Genomic DNA, 9,669 nt, shown 5'->3' with positions numbered 1-9,669 from the left:
GGAGGGTGCCGCAGCCCGGGCACGGGCACCGCCGCCCTGACATGATGAGTCCCCGGCTCCGGCGCGATCCTCGCTGCGCCTTTTCTACGGGCAGCCCCTTTAAAAAGTTTAGCGGCTTTTTTTTTTTTTTTAATATATATAATTTTTTTATTTTTTTTTTTAAACTGGCGATCTATACCGTGCCTCAGCTGTTTTACTTTCATTAAATGTTGGGGTGTCTTTTGGGTCACAGAAAAGTAAGAAACAGTTCTTCCCCCTAAAAAAAACCCCAACTTGGTCGATTTCCTTCCTATGAAAGTTGTAAGCCACTTCACGCTTTGAGGTGTCTCCCCAGAAAAATAAAATGCAAGGTCACCCTTAAAAAGATAACATTTGATCCACTTACAAGTTGTAATATTTGGAATATTCTAAGATGCGGTCTTACCAACCTTGGTGGAAAAAAATGATGGGGAATTTCAGCCACTTAAAAGTTGTGGGTAGCCTAAAGGAGTCAAAGCTTGTAGCACTGAGAGTTCATTGATACTATTCTACAATTTATTTCAGTTAAAAGCATTACTTTTATTCAAAGCTTTTCAGATAGACAAAACTAACTCCAAATACTCAATTTATTGCAAATATAATTTAAATTTCCTCATTCATATGCACTTACAAGCCTACTTTTATTTAAAACAAAAAAAAAAATATTGAAACCAGTTAGATTCTTAGCATGTAGAGGTATGTATCTAACGCTTTTAAATCAAGAAATGTCTTTAAAGGCCCTTTTTCTGCCAGTAATTGCAACTCCCAAGGACTTGAATACAGCAGCCTTTTCTACTTTTTCCTAAGAAAAGGTAACTTTGATAAAACCCCTTAGAGACAAGGATTTCAAGACTTTATTTAGTAGCACATTTTTCTTTATTAGCTTTGCAGCTCAAAAAACCACTTCGGTTTTAAAATGCGATGACATGAAAATGCTTATGGGCAGTGTACTAAGTGGACCTTCTCCAAGACGTTGGCCAGATTTTTTATGTTTAAAAAAAAATAATAATCAGCATCTCAGCATTGTTTTTAGTTAGAATCTGGTTCTATTACTTTTTTTTCAGTGATCAACCAATTCGTATTATAATATGGGAAACAAAGGATAAGCCCGATTCCAAACCTTGGCCGGAGTCAAGAGCTCACCTGCAATTCTTGTTTACATGCCCACAGTAGAAAATCAGGTGAGGTTTCAAATCAGTCCCTAACTGGAAAGGTTGGGCCACAACCAACAGGCCTTAGGGTGAGTCCAAGCCAGCCTTTGTGCAGTCCAAACACACCGAACACAAGCATGGTGCTGCCTAGCCATCAGCCAATTTATTAGCTTCACTTTTCATAAACACAGTAGGGACCTGAATAGCCAACAATGTGGACATAAACACCACGTGTCAAAGAGCTCAGCATCCTAATTGCTCTTAGAGCAAACCTGACACCAGCATTAGAAAATCGAAAAGGCCAAACTTCAAGGTCCCTAACTTCAGCAAATGCTTCAAGGGGCCAAACCCTGCCCTGAATTAAAGCCTACTCAGCATCACTGGCTTTAAAGAACGTTGCTCAAGTATGAACTTGTGAGGGGGAGAGACACCACAAGCATTCTTCTGATTTGGTTAGCAGGAAGGAACTTTGCTTTTCAGAGGTTACGAGGCAGAGTATCTGATCAGTATATTATTATTCTCCCAGTCCTACAGAAACCACAAATAGGAAGTAGGCAATACAAAGAAGGAAGACGAGGCAGGAGGACAAATGACTTTGAATAGATTCCCTTATCATAAGAAACACAAGGAAGCCTACATAAATTGTCCACGATTGCACCATAATTTACACTCACTTTCCCTGAAGGATGTTTCAAAGCAGCATTGGCAACAACCTTGCTAGAGCAGGGGCAGTACAAAAATGGAAGGAGAGGTAACATCTGTATAGTGAAGCACCCTGAAGCAACTGGGTTTCTCCAGTCCTACACAAGTCAGTGAGTTTAATAATGAAAACCCTTTACATCGCCACTGAGTGGACAAAATGAAACCAGAACACACTGTATCCTCTGCAGAAGTAATTTTGCATATATTTCTATATTTGCTATGTCTGTTCAGAAACAAAATTGTCTCAGATAGAAACGGTCACTGAAAAAATCAAGAGTTGGATGTGACTTTACAGGTCAGATTGAAGAACACACTTAAAGCAAATTTCACGTTACCTTTAATACTAAGAAATCTGAATGCAGTCTTCGGCTGCAGTGTTATTACTTTCTGGTGTACTACAGAATTTTCCAGACCACGATTCTAAAGAAACACTGCTTTTTACTATAAGGTGCTCATGCTTTTTTAAGAGGATCACATGGTGTTTCTGAACAGAGTATCATTGCCCCAGGAAGTTTCCCCTCTTCTCACTGCCTTACTGCATTAACACAAAAGACCCTAATATGTCAAAATTCTTCTGTCCCAAGGTCACCTGCCCAGAGCTGTTGTCCTCAGTAAGAGTCCTATTCTCCAAATTACGTACAATGGGCATTCAGTTGCTGTCTCTGCTTAGCTCCCGCAATCACATTCACTGATTTTACCACTCATTTTCCTGTAGCAGCTTCAGAAGGAATAAGGGGGGATAAGCATGAGAAAAAAAGGCAAGACCAGTGTCAAAAAGGAATAGGAGAAGACAGACGTTGGTGTGATAACTCTTAAGTACAGCTACCAGGAACATCGTGTGCATCCATCACACAACATACTACTTGGCTATATTTTGACATCAGCTGTCAAACTGTGACCATGCTATTTAACAACTACCACTCTCATAGGTGTGCAAAGATACCAAATGACATTTGGAATGAGCTGAGATATATAGCCCTGAAATGACAGATTGCACAGAAGTGAAAATGAGGCTTAGATATTGAAAGGGAGAAAATAAGGGTGTAAAAAACACCCTCCCCATTCATTCTGCTTCCAGATTTCTCCTAGATCAAGTCACTTCATTATTATTCAGCCCATTTTTCCACGTCTGCATCACAAGCATTCCAATTCTTGTGCAATCATGAATTAGTACCCCAAAAGAAGATCAAGCAGCAGAACCTCCTTAGAAAGAATTTAAGGACTAAGCTATTTGCAGTAAAGGAATGAATTCCACAGTCATTGCAAGATTCTTATATGAATAGCTATTTTGTAGCCTCAACTCACTACATCTTCTCTGAGGTATATTGGATGGGAAAAAAATGCCGTTTACTCCACTGCAGCCGTGCTTCCTCAGACTCAGTGCTTCAGCTGTATTGATGGCACTTCTTCCTCCCATGCTTCTTCATCTCTCCATCCCTTAACACATTTCTTGAGTCAGCTCATCCCCAGACACATCATTTATCCAGCTACATACTCCTTTATTAATTACTAATTTAGATAACAGTAAATAACTCTAAGCTTGAAGGCACAGAAACAAATCATTAGAAGGCACAAGCAATAGAAAGGTTGAGGTCACAACACTTGAAAAGCAGGGCACTCAAACACAGTGGCATGAAGGGAGACAAAGACTTGGATACAAATGCAACACGAGAAATTCAGTTTGATATCTGTTCGAACTGCCAAATTTTGAGTAGTTGCCACCAATACTTAGATGACCCACCAGTAAAAATTTCCTAAACTTTACAAATTTCAGCTTGATACCATGCCTGCCTTATACAAGACAGAACTTGCAAAGCCAGGGTCATAATTGCATGATGTAACATAAAAAGCTGTATGACTCCAGTATCACTCATCATACCAAACACAGGACTATCTAACCAACACATATCTTAAAGGGTGATTGGTTAGGATGTAGGTAGTAAGAGGAGGTAACAAAGAGTGAACCTCAGAACAAAGGATTTACACCAATACCAGAAGACAGACAGGTTTCTATGACTGGAGATTGCGTCAAGGCCAGGAGGACCGTTCTGTGATGAATCTAAAGAACAGATTTTGGAGAACTATGCTCTTCTGAGATGTGGATCTGAGGCATGGAAGGCAGTCAAGGAAAACCAGGGAAAAATATGGTGACTGGATCTCTGATTGAAACAAATGACAATGCAAAATTACTATTGCAACAGATCAAGAATAACTATATCATGCTCTAGGTTATTTAAATAGAGTCTCATATTCTTCAGCTTAAAGTACCTTAAAAAGGAGAATTAAGTTTGAAAGATTAATAGCTCTCTCTTCCAATTTAGAATAATCTTGAGATATCCAGCCACCGAAATGTACTGGAAAAAAAAACACCTCTGGAGACAGAACTTTACTACGGTTATCTGGAGAAATAATCTTCCACAACTAACTCTGCCAACATTTATAGAGGAAATTTAAACAAAAAATGATGGCAGAAATTGGGATAGGCTTGTATAATATTTGTAGTTCATTTGGTTAGCATAGATTAAAAGGAAAAAAAAAATCAGTAAGCAAGGACACAGAAATACATACGAGTACATTAATGAGTAGACAGACATAAGGTTAAAAAAAAAAAAAAAACAAAAAAAAACCCCAACCAAACAAAAAAAAAAAACAGCAGCCAGGCAAGGAAGCTAACAAAAGGACTGCTCCTAATGCAACTGAGGTACTCTGGATGATTTAAGAAAAATAAAATCAACTAAATATTAATAGAAGTAAGCAAAAAATGGAAGCCTAAAACATGAAACCAAGTATTACAGGGATAACAGAAACACAGTGGAACACTAAGCTGTACCAAAAGCATTCAGGTTCACGAAAGAAACACAAGCATGCTGAGCTGTACTTGTCTAAGGATAAGACAAAATGGAGTAACAGAAGGGACACTATGAATAAAGCACCATCTGAGCCACAACTTTTGAGAAAATGGTTTCACTTGGGTACTTCTGGGACCCTACTAGAAACTGGATAAGATTTGGATATGAATAAAGACTGCTGTAAGATAAATCTTAATATTATCACTGTAAAGTGTATCAATATGAATAGAATTTATCCTCACAGATTTAGACTGAAGAACAAATGCAAATAATAGGAGACAGTCCTCATTCAGAGTGATAGCCAGCAGGTTTTTTCATAAGATGCACAAAAGGCAAAAAGCAGACAAGTTTAGTTTCGTTAACTAATAAATATACTACAGGAAAGCTAACAGAAAATCAGTAAACTTGGATACAATGTCTTCGAGTTAATTCTATTTAAATTATTCAGATAAAAATAAATGGAATATGTTTGCAATTAAGATTCACAATTCCAAAAATGGAAAACTTTTATATACTATTAAACCTAGGCAGTCTATGAACTGGCTAGTCCAATAACCGCACATAGTTTTCTGAAATGCCTTAAAATTTAAAAAATAAATAAATATTAAAGCATCTAAAGTGTAAGACGAGGCACTGAGAAAAATCTCTTAGGAACTCCAGAACTAATAGAATAACTGCCTCAAAGGGAGAGTCCATAAGACAGCATCTGTAGTAAACATACTGGGTCTCCAGAATTTAAGTAATGTCAATTAGCAAGTTAGGATTCTAAATACCAGTTAGCAGCTAGGGCTGGACCAAACCTAAATGCTCTTCTGCTCTTGAGCTTCTGTGTTTAGTGTATTTGGGCCTTGCTTTGTGAATTTTGAAGTGCCTCTTGTCATAAGATGTTATGCTTTGAAGTCTGTTCCTGGTTTTGGAGGATAACTCTTTTTCGTAGAAATGAATTTGTTTCTCCACCTTTGGCATTGGGAACACCAGGTTCTCAGAAGGGACCAGCTCAGACTCGTTTCAGAACAAGTGCACCTGGACTGGTTGGAATATAATTAGTATCTTAAGCATTCCCAAGGATTACATTTCAAAGCTTTTGCATTACTCACAGCAATTAAGATGTACCGAGTAAGTTTTATAGTTTTAGCTCTAACTTTCCAATTAGTGCTTTAAAAACACACATTGTCTTTCCTTTCCATATGGCCAAATATATAAAGCACAACATTTTAGTCCAAACAAAAGCATTTATAAAAACAATCAGTACGCCAAACGGAAATTAAAGGAATTGGTTACTTTTTTCCAAGAGAAGAACATAGAGACACAGCGACTTGACAGTCACTTTTACTGAAGCCCCGTTCCACTGTGAAAACTGTACAGTCAACAGTATCTTAAATGAATCATAATACAGCTTACATCTTTAATGCCTGATCACAGTGCCAGAGGAGTTCAAAGAGCCCTTTCTAAAACCCACAGTAGAACACGATGGTTGCACAAACCACTGAAGTACCTACTTTGTAGCCAGAAGTAATTACGTTCATCTGCTAATCTCTTCTGCAGAAACTCAATCTAACAGGCAGAGATCACATCCATCAGATAAGAGCTCCATGCAACACACAGGGACTGCTGCTTTTCTTGAAAACACAGCTAAAGACCAAATAACATTTTGTGTGTGTGATGGTGCAATGTACATGTATTACACCCTTTGGAATAAAAAACGTCGGTGTTGGAAATACATACCAATGATAAGGAATAACTGTATTTACTGCCTGCAAATCTACACCTCAAGATCACACCACAGCTATGAGGTTCTTGACTTTCACAAGCTCAGCAACCTCAGGTTTAAGAATCCATTATTACGAGGCGAGATGCACAATTGCCTCTGTGGATCTTGCTTTTACCCCCTGCTCCTCTTCACATAATGATGGAATGAGCCAAGACCTTGAACCTTCACCCGAACTCTGTGATACATCTCACTCCAAAAGGCTATGAGGTCATCCGGTTCAGCTAGTTTAAGTCAGTGTAAAATATTTCAGATAGACAGCATTCAAGAGCTATAACCATGTGATACGGACAAACCTGGAAGCACGCGTAACAGAGCTCAAGTTTTGGAGTTTCACAGCCAAGTACTTGGAGTTACAGTTCCAAGTAAGCATGTGCAACCTGCAACTTTACATAAAGCAAATAACACTGTACAGTTCAACCAACGGCGAAAGGTCTTACTGAAATGATTACTGTCTACTTTCAAACCAAGAGCGGAACTAAAGCACATCCGGGGGAGGGAGCGGGGCCGGGGGGGAAGTAAAAAAATTGTAACACAGAACTATATACTCTTATCTAATATCCTCAAACAGCTAAACTGCTTGGTGCAGCTTACCAAAATGAGTCCAAGCCTGAGCTAGAAGGCTTACATTTTATTCAGGTGGTTACTGTTTGGGAAATTGTAAATCTTCTGTTCTCTGTGGCTTATAATGGAGCACACTAAGCAGCCTTAAAACACAGAAGTTGCTGTGAGCAAAGCCAAGAAGAAAATTGTCAGTCTTTGTATGACCACAAAAAAAATTAAAATATATACCAGTATCAGTTATACCAAAACCTTAAATTGTAAGTGTGGAAAGTAAATTTTGAACATAAAGATGAGATGGTTAGAATAATTTTACTGCTCCCTTTTTAATTTTTCAGTATGGTCATACACTTCACCTTCTGGTATCTGGGGTTATTTTGCTTCTAAGCCCAAAACAACGTGTGCACATTAGCAAGGTGAAAAGATTCCACTGTCTCCCAGAAGCTTCTATTCACAAGTGCATTTGGTCCTCATTAATTTAAACCTCCAATCACCTCTAGAAAAAACAATTTAGAATACCAGCTTTCTAAGTGCCCAAATGTAATAAAAAGTAATCATTATACTGCTGCAGAAAATACTTAAGATTTATTTTGATCTGTGTACAGTAGTGTTTTCTTGTAATCTTTTCATACATAAAGTTGTTTTACCCACTGCAGTTCATCTACCAGGTCACATCTGTGTAACAATACCAAAGCCATACTCCAGTAACATTTGCACATACCCAAAAACTGCAAAAGCCTTTCTCTGTCAATATTTTTGTACCGGATAAGCACTTACATCACTGTTACCATGTCTATTACCTACAGTTGTGGGAGTATAAGGTAAAAAAAAAAACTGGTATGTAAAATGAAACTTACACATCTTTCTTATGAAACACAATGGAAATAAGAATTTATTTTTTTCTTAAAGTGAATTAATTGCACCATTCTCCTGCCTAATGTAACAATACTGCAATTACTACAGGAGTGGATTTGACTATATATTAGTAAAAATGCCTAAGACTTTCTAAATGAATCATTTAAACACATTGATAGGAAAATCAAGTGAGAATATTTCAAGATATATTTCCTTTTTCATGATTGAGCATTCTCCCTTTCTACAAGGTAAGAGGTTTTAATTTTTAAGACTCAAAATCTAATTTTTCAGAAACAAAACTCTGGACACAGTAGCACTGCAGCGTTGTGACTGTTAAGAGCTGTAATGCATCAACCAATATTACTGCTGCCCCACATCCAACCTGTTCCAAAGTCCTACTGCTACACAAACAACCCTTTGAAAACCCTCAATTTTATATTGTAACAATGATAAGGAAAGAAGAGTCTCTATTTTAGTGCAAGTCCTTTACAGGTTGCAAGGATTAAAGGCATTTCACAGCCTTTGTTATGTCATCCTAACTGGGCTGACACTTATTACATACAAGGTTCAGGTACTCCCTACCCTTTAACAACATTGGATCACATCTAACACAAAAATTCAACAATATTTCTCAGCAAACAGAAAACAATGGCTACTTTCAAGCACTAACCTTAGATAACAATCTATGCTTCCAAATAGGAACATTAGACAAAACACCCGTGCTATCACCAAATAGAGGACGGTAAATTCAGAGTATCTACTTTGGGTTAGCCCCTTTTTGTTTAATTGGATAGTTTTAGGTCCTATATTAATTTATTATAGGTAACTTTGAAATGCCAAGGGAAGGGAGATGCTATTTCTAGAAGCGGGCAGGAGTTAAATTTATTTTTGTATGTTTCTGGATGAGTGCTTTGTGTTAACTTTGCAAAAATCAACATTCCGTGAAATAGAAGAGCAGTTCTCAAAAGAATACACCAGAACGATGATAGCTTTTCTACTTTGTAGCCAGGCGTACTACATTACTGGCTCCAGCTGCAAGTTAACTTAAAACACACCTCACAATTACAAGATTTAAACACATAAAGAGCATCTTCCTGGCTATGTTTCCATACAGGCCTCAGTGGGTATCTCACACAGGCCTCCTACGAGGGCATAGTAGCCCACGGGCACCGCTCTCACGTTTTCCCTCAAAAACTTAACTCTCTTCTGGAACATCAAGACACCGGACAGGCAGCACCTTTGCAGGTACCTGCGAGCATTAACAGCCGTTTTCCTAACTGCTTCACTGCAGAAGAGGAAACCCTAGGAAAGGTCTGTTGAACCACCGCGTTTACAGACCCCGCCCGCAGACCCCGGCCCCGTAAAGCCGCCAGCCGGCCCCAGGCCCGCGGCTCGGGCCTGCCTGGGCACGGGGAACACCACCACCGGGCACCACCCGGCAGCCCGACGCCTGACGGACACCCAGGCCCGGCTCAGCCCGGGCCCGAGCGGCCAGCGCCGCCCGGCTTCAGTTTCTAACGGCAGGTGGGGAGCGGCCGCGGCCCTCAGCCGCCCCCCCCAGGCCCCACCACGGAGCCGCCCTCCCCCGAGACGGGGAGAAGACACCCCCCTCGCCCCCAGCCCCACTCTGCCGCCCACAGGAAGGGCCGCGGGGGGCCGGCAGCCGGGGCCACCCCCACGGCAAGGGCCGACGGCCGCCAGCCCAACGGCCACCAGCGGGGCTCCCAGTGGCAGGCGCGGCCGGGGGGGGGGGGAGGGGTGGGGG

The sequence above is a fragment of the Calidris pugnax genome, unplaced genomic scaffold (genome assembly GCF_001431845.1).
Source record: "Calidris pugnax isolate Ruff unplaced genomic scaffold, ASM143184v1 scaffold24, whole genome shotgun sequence".
In the NCBI taxonomy this organism is placed as follows: Eukaryota; Metazoa; Chordata; class Aves; order Charadriiformes; family Scolopacidae; genus Calidris; species Calidris pugnax.
This window is presented reverse-complemented; position numbering follows the sequence as displayed.